This window comes from Bos indicus, chromosome 11 (genome assembly GCF_029378745.1).
Source record: "Bos indicus isolate NIAB-ARS_2022 breed Sahiwal x Tharparkar chromosome 11, NIAB-ARS_B.indTharparkar_mat_pri_1.0, whole genome shotgun sequence".
Classification (NCBI taxonomy): Eukaryota; Metazoa; Chordata; class Mammalia; order Artiodactyla; family Bovidae; genus Bos; species Bos indicus.
Genome location: NC_091770.1, coordinates 24484353 through 24500631, shown reverse-complemented (window position 1 = coordinate 24500631; position 16279 = coordinate 24484353). Strand labels below are relative to the sequence as shown.

The 16279-nt window shown below is 42.7% G+C and overlaps 1 protein-coding gene across 1 annotated transcript in view; it reads right to left on the bottom strand.

Annotated features, from left to right (window-relative positions):
- The window catches only part of LOC139185700 (uncharacterized), a 63409-nt gene that overhangs the window by 9611 nt on the left and 37519 nt on the right, over positions 1-16279 (bottom strand). The window contains exon 10 of the mRNA XM_070798159.1: positions 1164-1218. The gene's annotated coding sequence lies outside the window, so the exon portion shown is untranslated. The remainder of the gene's footprint in view (positions 1-1163; positions 1219-16279) is intronic.

The following is a 16279-nucleotide window of genomic DNA, read 5'->3' as shown; positions in this document are numbered from 1 at the left end:
TTTTAAGGAATCTCCATACTGTCTTTCATAGAGGCTGCATCCATTTACATTCCCATCAACAGTACAAGAACTTTTTTCCCTTTTTTCCACACCCTCTCCAGCATTTATTGTTTTCCTAGTAATTGTATGCATATGTGCAAACAGAATGCATTTGTGAGCACATAAGTATGTGTGTCGCCAGATCAAGGTATCATTCCTTACCCTCCTCCTAATCAAAAACTTGGTTTTGCCCACACTGAGTGCCTGATGGAGTTTGAGTGCCTGATGGGAATGGTCTGTGATGCAGAACATTTCCAGTTGGCACAGGTCAGTGGTAGTCATCATCAAAGTCCTTCCATTCACAATAGGAGATTTTCATCCTCGGGTCCTGGGGACTTGCACTCAACTGAATGATCATTTTCAGATAAGGTCCCCCTGGCCACTTTCATTTCAGTGAAACTGTGACAGCTGTAGTTTGGGGAAGATGTATAAATCTTTAAGATTTATAGATCTATAAATCTTTAGTCTATGAACTAAAATAAAGATGAGATTACCTCAGACCTGCAACCTTTTTTCCAAAATGGTGGCATTTTGGCACCAGCCTGTGCAGTGAGACATGACTGAGGTGCAGACAGGCCATGGTGTAAAATAGACCATTCTTGCCCAAGAGTGAGAAGTAATTCCTGTGGAAGAGCCTTAGGGGCCTCACAGGGACATGGTATGAGAAAGGCCTCTTCTCACTGGTGTCACTCTCAGTCATCCAGGATCCTGCACAAAATGAGGCTCACCAAGCTGGCCACAAGGCAGGTTAGGAAGTGTTAGCATGGCAAAGGACAGAAGCTGGCATTCACTAAGGAAGAAATACAGAGCATAAATAATTCTGTATCCAAGAAGAGTTTTATTTTTTAAAGTACAAATTAAGATGAGGAGACATCATTTGCCAGAAATCAACTTGGAAAATTTATTAAAAAAAAAAAAAATTCTCCTTGCTGTAGATGAGGAGACAGGCAAACAGGTAGCCTCAGATACTACTAACAGGTGTGGAAAATGGCCCATATTTCTGGAGGGCCTGCTAGTGCTGTTTATCAAAAGCTCTAAACTGTGACTATCTTTATTTAACTCAGCAACTTCACTTTGAGGAATCAGCCCAAAGAAAATAATCAGAGCTACATACAAAGACTTACCTACCAAGAAATGCCCTCATGGTATTACTTTTGATGGTGCAAAATCAGAAACAACCTACAACAAGAAAAAAGGAGATTACAAAATAATACTGTATGATCTCAGAATTACAAAAGAGATGACAGTATGTGTCTAGATCTATGGGTAAAAGCGTGGGAAAATAATCTACCAAAATGTTAACAGCAGAAATCTCTACTGTTCTAGAATTGTGGGTGATTTTTATTCTACTCTCTGCACTTTCATTTCTCCCTCCTATGCACATGCGTTACTTTGGCAGTCAGCAACAGTACTGTTAAGAACAAATAAACAAATAAAAGGAAATGCACAGCACTAGTCCAGGTTCTTTCATTATTTAGTTATGATTCAGGAAATGCAATTAAACTTCTTGCTTAGTTTCCACAACTTCTCAGTGGAGGATTTGTGATGTCAAGTGTTGAAAGTGCAGAACAGAGTTCTAGGGACTTCTCAAGAACTACTTCCCATGAATTAATAAAGTCAAAGAAATTGAATGGCTTGCTCCCTCTGAGCCGAGGGCTCAGAGCTGCCCATGGTTATCTTGGGATTAAAGTATGCAATTAAGAGAGAGCCAGGACAGCTGGTGTGAGCACACCACTTGTATTGCTCCTCTCATGCCGATGCCACTAACTCCATCCTAACACTTGGCATGTTGTAGTGGATGATGCTACATACATCAGTCTGGTCTTGTAAATGGTCTCTATAACCCCATCATATTTTGCCATCAACATTCTCTATAGTAATGTGTAAAGTTACAATCACTCTAAGTATGTTATGTAAGAACTAGTGGGCATTTATCTAGAGTCAAGATACCTGCTGTGGGGGTAAACTTGAGAGTCATAGACAAGGTTTTCCCTCAGTCATGCCACAGCAGATGGATTATTTCACCTTGCTTTCAAAGTAGACAGAGGAGAATTAAGAATAAGCTCCCTTTGAATCCTCCTACACTGTTGCTACTTCTAAGTCACTTCAGTCGTGTCCGACTCTGTGCAACCCCATAGACGGCAGCCCACCAGGCTCCCCCGTCCCTGGGATTCTCCAGGCAAGAACACTGGAGTGGGTTGCCATTTCCTTCTCCAATGCATGAAAGTGAAAAGTGAAAGTCAAGTCACTCAGTCATTAGGGGGAATGTAAATTGGTACAGCCACTATGGAGAACAGTATGGAGGTTCCTTGCTGCTGCTGCTGCTGCTAAGCTGCTTCAGTCGTGTCCAACTCCACAGAGTTGGACGCCATAGACGGCAGCCCACCAGGCTTCCACGTCCCTGGGATTCTCCAGGCAAGAACACTGGAGTGGGTTGCCATTTCCTTCTCCAAAGCATGGAAGTGAACAGTGAAAGTGAAGTCACTCAGTCGTGTCAGACTCTTAGCGACCCCATGGACTGCAGCCTACCAGGCTCCTCCGTCCATGGGATTTTCCAGGTGAGAGTACTGGAGTGGGGTGCCATCACCTTCTCCGGGAGGTTCCTTAATAAAACTAGAGTTGCCACATGATCCAGCGATCTTACTTCTGGGCATATACCCAGAGAAAAACATGGCCCAAAAGGATACATGCACCCCAATATTCACTGAAGCACTGTTTACAATAGCTGAAGCATCGAAGCAACCTAAACGTCCATTGGCAGAGGGATGGATAAAGAAGATGTGGTACATATATGCATGGAATACTACTCAGCCATTAAAAAGAATGAAATAATGCCATTTGCAGTAACATGGATGGACCTAGAGATGGTCATGCCGAGTGAAGTAAATCAGATAGAGAAGGAGAAATATTATATGACATTTCTTATATGTGGGATCTAAAAAGAAATGATACAGATGAACTTATTTAGGAAACAGAAACAGACTCACAGACTCAGAGACCTAACTTACAGTTTCCAGTAGGGTGGGGGGGAATTGGGGGAAGTGATAGTTAGGGAGTTTGGATTGACATATATGCGTTGCTATATTTAAAATGGATGACCAACAGGGTGCTACTGTATAGAACAGGGAACTCAATGTTATGCAGCAGCCTGGATAGGAGGGGAGTTTAGGGGAGAATAGATACAGGTACATACATGGCTGAGTCCCTTTGCTGTCCACCTGAAATTATCACAACATTGTTAATTGACTATACTCCAATATGAAATAAAAAGTTTAAAAAAATTTTAAAAAGAATAAGCTCCCTTTGAGGGAGGCTAGAGAGTTCTGTCTGGAAAGAATATCAATGTTTCCTCACAGCTAAATCTGCTAAAGAAAGACTATCCTGGAGGTAAAGAAAGGCAAGTTTTTGACAAGGAAATTGAGACATATTTCCTTGGTGAAATCTCATGGTAACAGGCAAACACTGTCCCATATTTATCATGTTCAGCCTCTTTAAATGAGCACAGCTAATCTAACATGAAGATGTGGTGCAGTGGTTATGGAGTCCTTTAGGCTATGAATTTTCCAACAGGCAATTTGTCAATATATATCAAAAGCCTAAGACTGTTCATACAATTTAGCACAGAAAACAGACTTTTGAGAACTTATCTTGAGAAATAATTTTTTAATATGCACAGAAGAATACGTAAGAATGTTCACTGCAATGTTACTTACAAAAGTGAAAAATTGAAAAAAAGTCTAATAATTGGAAGTAGTTAAATAAGAGAATAAAATCATAGAGTATTAAGAGATCATTATTCATTATATACTTGTTATGTACTTGAACAATATTTAAAGACACTAAGAAAGCTCACGACATAATGGGAAAAAGTATATGCCATAAATCCAAAGTGGATATAAATTCTGTATAGGTATGCAGACACACAAACACACGTTTAAACACACATGGAGAGAGAGATTATCCAGATTTTTCCAGCTTTATTGGATTACCTTCCTTGCCTCCTTCCAGGTATTTCCATATTCCCCAATCTACGCTGGTTTCCACTGGTCACCTTACACTGAGCAGCTCTGTTCCAGAATTCTTCCCCAGTCACCTCTAGTCATCTCATAACAGCTTTTCCAGCTGGCTGTCACTCTCTAATATCTACCTTACCATGAAATATGAAAACCTTTCTATTTCCCAGGATGCTGCTAACATAAGGCTACAGTTTTAACAAACTTCATGAAGTCTTAATGATTACAGAGGGGAATTACAGTGCAGGAAAAAAAACCTGTAAAAGTGGATATTGGATATCACTGCTCCTAAATTTCCCCCATTAGACTCTTTCCAGGGGCTCCTGCCTAGCATCCTGCTCCTTTGCTTTCAGCTGCCAGTGTGGTGCAGGAGCTCTTTCTATCTCCTGGATGGGGAGTCTCCTCTAGTCCTCTTGACCCAAGTCCTGAGGCCCCAACTTCTTGATTCAGACCATTAACAGAGGAAATGAGACATTACAATAATCTGGAAGAGGTACACCTCCTGCCAATAAAAATGGCTCTTTGTGTTATTTAAACAAAAACCTCAGTATCTTCATCTCAGTTCAGTTCAGTCGCTCAGTCATGTCCGACTCTTTGAGACCCCATGGATTGCAGCACGCCAGGCTTCCCTGTCCATCACCAACTCCTGAAGCTTGCTCAAACTCATGTCCATTGAGTCGGTGATGCCATCCAACCATCTCATCCTCTGTAGGCCCCTTCTCCTCCAGCCTTCAATCTTTCCCAGCATCAGGGTCTTTTCTAATGAGTCAGTTCTTCACATCAGGTGGCCAAAGTATTGGAGCTTCAGCTTCAGCCTCAGTCCTTCCAATTAGTATTCAGGACTGACTTCCTTTGGGACTGACTGGTTTGATCTTGCAGTCTGAGGGACTCTCAAGAGTCTTCTCCAACGCCACAGTTCAGAAACGTCAATTCTTTGATGCTCAGCTTCCTTTATGATCCAATTCTCACATCCCTACATGACTATTGGAAAAACCATAGTTTTGACTATAGGGACCTTTGTCGACGAAGTAAAGTCTCTGCTTTTCAATCTCCATATAAATATCTGCATTTGGATAACTCCACCAGTTCAGAGCATCCACAAGAACAACTGATTGCCACTTCTTTGGGATCTTCAAGAAGATAAAAAGAGTTGTCACTAAAGACACAGTCCACCTTTAATCTTTAGAAGATTCTAGAAAAAAATTTTTAAATTTGCAATGCAGTTTCAAATACATAATAACAACAAACAGCAAATAAATTCTATGAACCAGGCACATTCCTATACCCTGAACAAATTAACTAATTGATCTTCATTAGACTCTTTTATGGTAAGTGCTATTATTAATATTCCCATATGGATGGAGAAATTAGAACAGAGAGGAGTTAAATAATTTGTCCAACAGCCCAGAGCCAGGAAACAGTGAAACAAAGCTATTGCCAGGTAATCTCATTCTAGAGAGTTAACTAATCTTAGCTACACTGGTGACTCAGTGGTAAAGAATCTGCCTGCAATGCAAGAGCTGCAGGAGACAGAGGTTCAATCCCCGGGTCAGGAAGATTCCCTGGAGGAGGGCATGGCAACCCACTCCAGTGTTCTTGCCTAGAGAATCCCATAGATAGAAGAGCCTGGTGGGGTACAGTCCATAGGGTTGCAAAGAGTCAGACACAACTGAAGTGACTTAGCAGGCACACATTGCATTGTAAAGAAAAGGCAATGGCACCCCACTCCAGTACTCTTGCCTGGAAAATCCCATGGACGGAGGAGCCTGGTGGGCTGCTGTCCATGGGGTCGCTAGGAGTCAGACACGACTGAGCGACTTCACTTTCACTTTTCACTTTCATGCATTGGAGAAGGAAATGGCAACCCACTCCAATGTTCTTGCCTGGAGAATCCCAGGGACGGGGGAGCCTGGTGAGCTGCCATCTATGGGGTCGCACAGAGTCGGACACGACTGAATCGACTTAGCAGGCACACACTGCACTGTACTGTCCCCTAGGATGGGGGGAGGAGAAGGAATGGAATGGAAAGGAGGGGAGGAGTTACAGCAAAATGGTGACTCAATCTTTTTTTCTTTTTTCAAATTTCCTTAAAAGCACTTTACCTTTAAAATTAGGAACCAGAATATATTACATCCATATCTATAATATATCTATACCCATACCTATATTTCTATCTATGAATGTATTAGGGGGAGAAACATAGAGTTGCTCTGGGCATTGCATCTTCATTTCCCTAATTCACAGTGACCCCTCCTATTTAACCACTAGAGTGGACATCTTTTCTCTAAGAAGTGCCTCTTGCTTATGTAAGTAGCCCCCAGGGAACTATGTTTATGCCCTGTGACCTCATGCCTCAGCTTCAGACAAGTGAACTAGGAGACTTCCTGACTCACTTAGGACCAATACAATTTTCTTATCTGAAGATTTTACACTGGATCTGAGAGCCCAACCAGTCAATCTGGGTTAGTCTCTTGTACAGAGGACATATATGGTCAGAGTAAGTTAGCTACTGCAACAACCAACCCCCAAATTTCAGTAGCTTATTTCTCAATCATATCCAGTTCAAATAGGTCAGTGGGGAAATGCTGTGCTCCAATAAATTTTATCAAATATCCAGGCTCCTTTTTCATCTAGCAGTTCAACTATTTTCTAAGGTCCTAGTCAAAGGAAGCGGAGAAGGCAATGGCACCCCATTCCAGTACTTTTGCCTGGAAAATCCCATGGATGGAGGAGCCTGGTAGACTGCAGTCCATGGGGTCGCTAAGAGTCGGACACGACTGAGCGACTTCACTTTCACTTTTTACTTTCATGCATTGGAGAAGGAAATGGCAACCCACTCCAGTGTTCTTGCCTGGAGAATCCCAGGGACGTGGAAGCCTGGTGGGCTGCCATCTATGGGGTCGCACAGAGTCGGACACAACTGAAGCGACTTAGCAGCAGCAACAGCAGCAGTCAAAGGAAGAGGATGGAGAGGTACAGAGTAGGTTTTTTAATTGACCAGGCCTGAGAATAGTTTGTATCACTTCTGCCCACATTTTCCTGGCCATAATTCATCATATGACTGCACTTGACTGCAAAGAGTCCCTTGGACTGCAAGGAGATCAAACCAGTCAATCCTAAAGGAAATCATTCCTGAATATTCATTGGAAGGACTGATGCTGAAGCTGAATATGCAATACTTTGGCCACTTAATGTGAAGAACTGACTCATTAGAAAAGACCCTGATGCTTAGAAAGATTGAAGGCAGGAGGAGAAGGGGACGACAGAGGATGAGATGGTTGGATGGCATCACTGACTCGATGGACGTGAGTTTGAGCAAGCTACAGGAGTTGGTGATAGACAGGGAAGCCTTGTGTGCTGCAGTCCATGGGGTCTCAAAGAGTCGGACACGACTGACTGACTGAACTGAACTGAACTGCAAAGGATGCTGAAAAATGTCATTTCATTATATGCTCAGAATGAAGAACAAATGGACAGGTGACCACCTGGTTAGTCTCTGTCACAACACATAAGTGTGAACTGTGGGGTTTATAGGCTGCTTTGTGCATGAAACAGCAAAGAAAGCTGATTTGTAGAGAGGGAAGAATGAAGCAGATGTCCATAGGGAAGCAGAGATGACAGCCTGGGGCAGTAGTGGGTGGAGAGAGACAGAGAGAGTCATGTGGTTTTCTCTTCCTGGCTTTCCACTTTGAGACACAATATTGTTGTTTTGTTTGGCTTTGTTCTGTTTTCATATGTATATACTTTTTGTAATAATAGCTTTAGATATAATTCACATGTTGAGAAAATTCACTCTTTTGAAAGTATACAAGTGAGGGAGTTCCCTGGTGGTCCAGTGGCTAAGACTCTGGGCTTCCAGTGCTGGGGACCTGGGTTCCATCCCTGGTCAGAGAACTGGGTCCCACATGCTGCAACTAAAGCTCCCATATTCCACAACGGAGATCGAAGACTCTGTGTGCCTCAACTAAGACATGATGTAACCAAATAAATAAAAATAAATATTTCAAAAAATGAAGTATGCAATTGAGTTGTTTTTTTTTTAATTATATTCAGAATTGTACAGCAACTATCACTGTCTAATTCCAGACCATTTTTATCTCCCCCAGAAGAAACTCCAGGACCATTAGCAATCATTTTCCATTCCCCACTCTGCCCAGCCCCCAGTAGCCAACTGGGACCACATAATAAGTGACCTTTTGTGTCTAGTTTCTTTCACTTATTCAAGGTTCATTCATGTTGTAGTATGTATCAGCATTTCGTTTCTTTTATACGATAAAATAATATTCCATTATAGGGGTATGCTAATTGCTTTATCCTTCGTCAGTTGGTGGAGTTGTTTCCGCTCTTTGTCTATTCTGAATAATGCTGCTATGAACACTGGCGCACAAGTTCTAGTGTGCACTTAAGTCTTCATAGGAGTCGAATCACTGGGTCATATGGTAATAACACTATATTAACATTTTGAGGAACTGTCACTAGTTCTTAAGAGTCCTGGCTGCCCTTGCTCTACTTGAGCATCCTTCATATAAATATGTGAATTCCTTTTCTTTTTTCTTCTTTAATCAATTTGAACTCATTTCAACAACATTATCGGCAACCTCAAGAACCTTAACAAAAGTCACCTACTCCCATCGCTTTTGGCTTTGACTTTCCTGACTTCTCAGTCCTCTTTATTTTGGCTCTATTTTTGCCTGCCTATTTAATAATGCTTTAGTTTGGCTTTTTCTTGGCTACAACCACCAGGCACTCATTCCAGCTAGCTCGAGTATAAGAACTTTAAGAAAAATACAAGATAAGATAATGGAAGCTTTCAGAAATACAAGAACAGAAACCGTAACGGGCTGGCCTCAGAAAACTAGTACTAAAAGCTAGTTCTCAATTTGAGGTGGCCTGACAGACCTCACTAACAGACATTCATCGCTGTCTGTGGGATTTCATCATTATAAATACAGTTCACCCTTCCTCCTTTCTGCACTGCTAATAACTTTTCTCTTTGCTTTCATGCCACTCCTCTGAGAATGACTCTGATTAGCCCAGGATCTCTTTCTCTTTTCATAGGGCTACAGGTCATGGGAATCTAGTGAATTTACAGATTAACTGCTCTTGAATCGGGTATTCACCTCTTGTTCAATCAGCTATGAGAATGGAGAGCTGGATAACAAGCTACAAAACATGGCTGTTGGGCCTACTTCTTCAGTAGGGACAAGGGTTTAGAGCAGTTTCCAGTAGATGATACTGGGGTGGGAGAATAGGGTGATTAGTTCTGTGAGTGTGTGGTTGGTATTTTTAATGAAAAATGGATCACTCCTTTTTAAATCAATTTCTGTCTTTGTTCTTAGCAATTCTGCCAGAATCTAGTTTCCTGTGTTCAATCTCCGGCACTGTGCATTATAATTAAGGGTAAGACAAGTTCCTGCTCCCATCCCAACACAATCCCTTCTTGCTCAACTACCTCCCTGTGAGAAGAGTTGGATTAGACACACAGGCAGACCTCGGAGATACTGCGGGTTTGGTTCCAGACCACAGCAATAAAGTGAAGACTGCAGTAAAGCAAGTCCCATGAAGTTTCTGGTTTCCTAGTGCATAGAAAATTTATGCTTAGGCTATGCTGTAGCCCATCAAGTGTGCAATGGCATTACGTCTAAAAAAACAACATACCTTAATTTAAATACATGCATGTGTACTCAGTCACTCAGTCATGTCCAACCCTTTGTGACCCCATGGACTGTAGCCTGCCAGGCTCCTTTGTCCATGGGATTTTCCAGGCAAGAATTCTGGAGTGGGTTGTCATTTCCTCCTCCAGGGGATCTTCCTGACCAAGGAAGGGGATCCGTGTCTCCTATGTCTCCTATGCAGGCGGATTCTTCACCCACTGAGCCATAGAAAAAGCCCAATTTAAATACAATTTATTGCTAAAAAAGGCTGTCATCTGAGCCTTCAGCGAGTAGTAGTACTAACATGAAATATTACTGATCATGTCACCGTAGCAAGTACAATATTGAAAAAGGGCTTCTCTAGTGGCTCAGATAGCAAAGAATATGCCTGCAAAACGGGAGACCTGGGTTTGATCCCTAGGTCACAAAGATCCCCTGGAGGAGGACATGGCTCCCCACTCCAGTATTCTTGCCTGGAAAATTCCATGGACAGAGAAGCCTACCGAGCTACAGGCCATGGGGTCACAAAGAGTCGGACACAATTGAGTGACTCTTTTTTCACGTTCATTGCCAGAATTACCAAAGTGTGACACAGAGTTATGAAATGAGCAAATGTTACTGGGAAAATGGTGCTGATAGACTTCCTTGATGCAGGATGGCCATAAACCTTCCAGTTGTAAAAAGCATAATATTTGCAAAGCGCACAAAAAAGTGAAGCACAATAAAGTGAGGTGCGCCTGTATGTGCAGAGGCAGTTCATCCCCTTGGAGGATGCAAAGGTAAAAGGAGCAGAAAGAAGGCCTGGGAAAACCGGAAGACCCTATTTCCTGTTCCCATCAGATCTCCTCCCCTTCTCCTTCCCTCTCCCCCACTTCTCTCCCTATCTCCCACCCTATTTCCTAAGACATAAAGGGCTACAGCCACAGCAAAAGCTCAGAAAGTATAACAAATTGTCTCCAATTGCCAGGTTTATTTTCAACATGTCACAGCTGGAGTAGAACAGGAAGCTCCTTGAGCCAAAATTTAAGCTTCAGGATGGGTAAAAAACTGGCCTTAAGTAACTTTCTTTCTACAAGACAGAACCCAGAGATAGAGGTTTATGTATAAAAGGAAAAAGTACAGGTTTTAGTATGTTAGAATAAGCAATAACTTTTGAAATGAAAATGTAAATGCTAATCATTAAGAATTTTCCAGAATATTAAATTATGTATGTGTACATATTTTTTCCATTAACAAAGCAAAAAAAAAAAATTAAACTCTTCAGTTTGGTAAGGTCTTCCATTTTTCTGATTTCTAAAGAGGGTGAGTCCATAGTCTGCCCTAATTTTATATTTTGTTCCTCTTTCTTTTTTTTTTTGATAAATATTCTTCCCTGTGGCTAACATCAAGTGTGGATTTGCCAGATTATCTGGATATACTCCAAAAGAAATACCTCACTCATATCTTGAAAGAAAAAGGCATTTAGTGTACATATGTCTAAAAGCTAAAGTGGCTTGAGGGTAGGGATGGGGGCAGTGATGATGGATAGAGGAGGCAGGGTTTCATATTTAACTAGTAAACTTTGACCAGACTTTCTGAACCTTAGTATTTTAGGAATTTGAGTTGGCCAAGTCAAAGACTCATACACAGCAGGAATCGGAAAAAGCAGATTATTTGCATGAGTTTTGCACTACCAAATTGGATATGCACTGTTTCATAACTGGGCACAGCACAAACATGTTTGTTTATTTTAAGGCTGTCTGCTGACCTGTATTGTGAGTTTGCTCAGCGGGCCACTGTGGCAGAGTTGAGAACCCAGACCTGGGACCTCTGAAGGCAAATGCTGGTATCATCACTTGAAAAGCTTTCTCCATGCTGGCTGGGTATAGTCGGGACAGTCCTTAGAAAAGCTGGCTCTTGGTAATTTGAGTCAGACTGATTCAGCAAACACGTTTTGTCTTATTTTTTTCCTTTTGGCCCCACCACATAGTACGTGGGATCTTAGTTCCCTGACCAGAGATTGAACTCGTGCCCCTTGCGTTGGCGAGCACAGTTCTAATCATTGGACCACCAGCAAAGTCCCGATCATGTTCTCTTTTAAATCACCTATATGTCCCTAAGTATATTTCAAAAAGGCTGAATTCCCATCCACAATAGGGGTGTGAAATGTGACAAAATGAGTCTCAGGGTCTTATTGAAGTGATGCCACAGGGTTTAGAATAAAGAGAGGTGAAGAATGTGGACAGGGAGGTCAAATGTGTGAATTTGGGAGCCAGACTGCCTGGCCTGGCTTTTTCGGTCCTCCTTTTCCCAGCCATGTGATCTCAGGTAAGTTATTTAACCTCTCTGTGCCTCAGTTTCCCAATGTGTAATATGGAGATTACACTGCTCCTATTTCAAAAGCATCATTATGAGTATTAATGAGTTAATAATAAAGTTTTAAAGGTGATTAGGACATTGTATGACAGGTAGTAAATGATATACATGTTTGTTAAATAAAGGAAAATATACTTATGGCAGGTGAACCTTATAATGACTGACTCCAGAACTCTATATCCTCAGGTGAGAAAGGGTTGAATGTTAGAAACAACCCAAATTGGAACACATCTAAATAAACTACAGTGAGGTTATACTATGAAACACCATACTAGCCACTTTTAAAATGAGGTATGTCTATAAGTGGGTTTCCTCAATGGCTCAGCAGGTAAAGAATCTGCCTGTCAAAAAAAAAAAAAAATCTGCCTGTCAATGTAGGAGACACAGGAAATATGGGTTCAATTCCTGGGTAGGGAAGATCGGGAGGAGGTAATGGCAACCCACTCCAGCATTTTTACCTGAAAAAATCCCATGGATAGAGGAGCCTGGCGGGCTACAGTCCATGGGGTCACAAAGAGCTGGACACGACTGAGCAACTAAGCATGCGTGTATATATACTGCTGCGGAATAATCCCTAAGATATATTGTTAAGGGAGAGAGCAAGTCCCAGTACAGCATATGCAAAATTAATTACGAGAACTAGCACTTACTGAATAATTTCTATGCATCAGAGCTTTACATATATTAACTCATCTAATCTCTATACAAGGAAGGTACTAGTTTCTTCACCACTGTGAAAATGAGAGTCTCAGGGAGGCCAGGGTTGAAACTAACATGCCTAGGTTATTCTTTCAAACTTGTAAGTCAGATAATTCACTTTGGATTCAGGGAGTGGAGGAAGTAAGGGATAGAAATGACCTGGAATTATTTTATTTGAATGCATTTCATTTGGAAGGCACATTCTCTTCTAACAAAGACTATGCAGACATTAAAAATAGGGAGTATCCCTGCAGTGCATAGATGGAAAAATCTCTTAGATAGCCTTTTAGGTGAAAAAAGCAAAATGTAGAATGATGATGAGTACAGAAAGATTATTTTTATGTAAAATTTTGTTAAAGGACATACATACATGTGCAGTAACAAGGATACACAAAAATTAGTAATCGTAGTTATATTTGGGGGAGGGATTTAGGGGCAGAAGAGGAGCTTTTATTTTTCTCTGATACCATTTTTATTGCTTTAATTTTTTCCCTTGGGTTTATTACTTTTATTTAAAAAAAAATACTGTGAAGCATTACTAGACTGTGGGATTAATGACTATTATTGTTTTCATATTTATACTTCCCTGCAAAAAGTAAGTTACAGTATATGTTATTTAAAAAAAATAAAAACAAGGTAGCATAAAAAAATAGTGCCTCCTAGCCTCAGGAGTCCTAATGAGCTATAGTCACAGAGACGCCAGACCAGTCAAAATTGGAAGAAAGAGCTATAATCACAGTAAAGAACTCTCCCCACAACTTGAAGTAGCCCAGAAAAAGCAGCAGTAATGACAGCAGGCCTGCCTTCAAGAAAAGCAGAGACAGTAGCCGTGGCAGGCCCTGCAGTGGCTAGCGTAGGTGATAACACAAGATGACATCAGAAAACAAAAACTGCCACACAGAACCCAAGGCCTCCAAGAAAGAGAGAAACTGAAGGGCTTGAGGTGTAAAATCAACAAGAGGGAACTTAGGAGTCAATGCTAAAGTGATTATGACTCACAGTCTGATGGTCCTCAAGACTTGAGTGGCCTTGGAGAAACCGGATCACAGTTGTGTAACCAAGGCCCTGTGCTGGAGACACATAATGGATAGATGATGGTCTTCCTCCAGCCCCAGGTGATCTCAATGAGGTCAGTGTGCCAGACCCCTCAGCAAGGCAATATATAGGTGTCAAACAAGCATTTCATCTTACCTCCTTCTGCCTGCCAAAACCCTGGCAGAGAGAAGCATCATTACATGAGAGAATGCATGTGGCCTAATTATTTGTCACACTCGATCACTAGACCAGACCCTTTAAGAGTAGTCCAAAGAATTTATTTCATGGGAACCAAATACAGTAATTCATGTTGCAATCCTGCCCAAATCACTGAACAGATACTTTAAGACCCAAATTCCTTAAAACCAGCTTTGATTTAGCACACACTACACGTTCCAACTAGAGTTTCAAGTGAGTGGAGCTGCCCACACGAAGCCATTTCTCACAGATCGCTGGCAGTTAAGTGCTCAAGAAGAAAGAGATTTCTTCAACTTCCTTTGGGTCTCACAAAACGAAAGCAGCCGTTACATAATAAAGCCTGTAAAAAGCTCCATGGGTTAAGAAGTCCCCTGATGTTTTTTCTGCCTTCAGTCATTTGTTTCAAGTATTCAGAAACAGTGAAAGTTCACGAAGCAAAAACATCTTGGGCAGGAAAAGAAGTGTGAGAGTTAGTCAGCAGCTCGACTCACTCATAGGTCCATGAGGTTGTAACTTAATCTTGACAACATAGTCTTTCCTGGAAGAGCTTTGAGCAGCGATTTATCATTTTATAATTTGTGGTTTCAATGTGAGCCATCAACCAAGCAGCTGTCTTGGTCTGAGGCACTTTTGAATCTTTCAAAAAACCCAGGGGAGGCAGGAAGCCGGCTTCAAACTTGAGGCCCCAAACTCGTGGGGTTTAAGGGAGAAGGCACAAAGGCCAGGATTTCTGTGTGCGCTCTCTAGTCTTTGGAAATGTATGGAATGCGTTCCTGTGTTTGTTTTAGACTTGGTGGGGGCTGGGGGGGGGGAGCATACTTCGATAGCTGGAGCCGTGGGCTGGCCCCTCGTATCTCTGGACGGCTTTTCTTCTGTTGCACGATCCCCTGGGAAATGAGAAGCTGCAAGCTGAGAGGGGGGAAATGGGTGGAGAAAGGGGAAGCAAGGGGGAAGGGAGGAGTGCCCGCGATAACTCTGCTGACTTCACAGTTTTCCACCGTGGCCTGCCCTGCCTACCTCTGTTGACTTCAAAGCTCGAGGAGTGCCTCTGCGCGCGTGCTCAGCCAGCCCCGCGGCCGCCGGTGGGAGAAGGCATTGACTCTTCGCCCCAGGACCGCATCCATCCGAGAACGACATTTCTGAAATTAACTTTGCCGTGAACAAAAGGCGGCTCTGGGTCACCCAGTGCTGGGATTCCAGCATCCACCAGGGCGAAAGGCAGCTTTTACAGAGATGTCTCCAGAAACTCGGGCGGTTTCCCAAGGTGTCTCACTGGTTCTGCAGCAGTGTTGGCCGTCTGTGGGCCGATGGGCGTGGCTTTCGCAATCGTGTTGGGGCGCCCGGATTTGGGAAGACTTGCCTCCTCTCCTCCGAGCAATGCAGGGAATCAGATGTTTGCTGGCAGCTCCCACAGTCTGTCACCATTCTCTCCCCTCCCTGCTCCCCACGCTGGGATTGACTTGTTTTCCTTCCCATCTCTGTTTTCTCCAGAGTCCTCCGGCCTCTCCCGAGAGAGGAAGCGGAGGAAGTAAGAGGACCATCCTGGCCGCTGTCACTCATGACCTTCTAATCTGCTTATCATTCTAAGCCCAGGACGGAAAGAGGCGCAGCACCTTCTCGGAGCAAAAACAGTCACCACAGAATTTCACGGGCTGAAACCAAGATGCACAGCACAGGTTTGAAATATACGTGCATGTGTAAGACGAGTCAGACGGCAATGCAGGAGACCTGGGTTCAATCCCTGGGTCTGGAAGATCCCTGGAGAAGGAAATGGCAATCCACTCCAGTATTCTTGCCTGGAAAAGCCCATGGATGGAGGAGCCTGGCAGGCTACAGTCCATGGGGTCGCAAAGAGTCAGACACAACTGAGCGACTAACACACACACATGATGTTTCACAATTCTCTCCTTCACTAACCCCAGACAGTATTGGATGTATGAGCAGCTTTAATGATCTTCTACTGTTCGATGTGAATTTAAAGATAAGCATAGGCTTAGTTCAATCTCTCAGTCGTGTTCAACTCTTTGCGACCCCACGGACTGCAGCATACCAGGTCTCTCTGTCTATCACCAACTCCTGGAGCCTACTCAAACTCAAGTCCATCGAGTTGGTGATGCCATCCAACCACCTCATCCTCTGTTGTCCCCTTCTCCTCCCACCCTCAATCTTTCCCAGCATCAGGGTCTTTTCAAATGAGTCAGTTCTTTGCATCAGGTGGCCAAAATATTGGCGTTTCAGCTTCAGCATCAGTCCTTCCAGTGAATATTCAGGACTGATTTCCTGTAG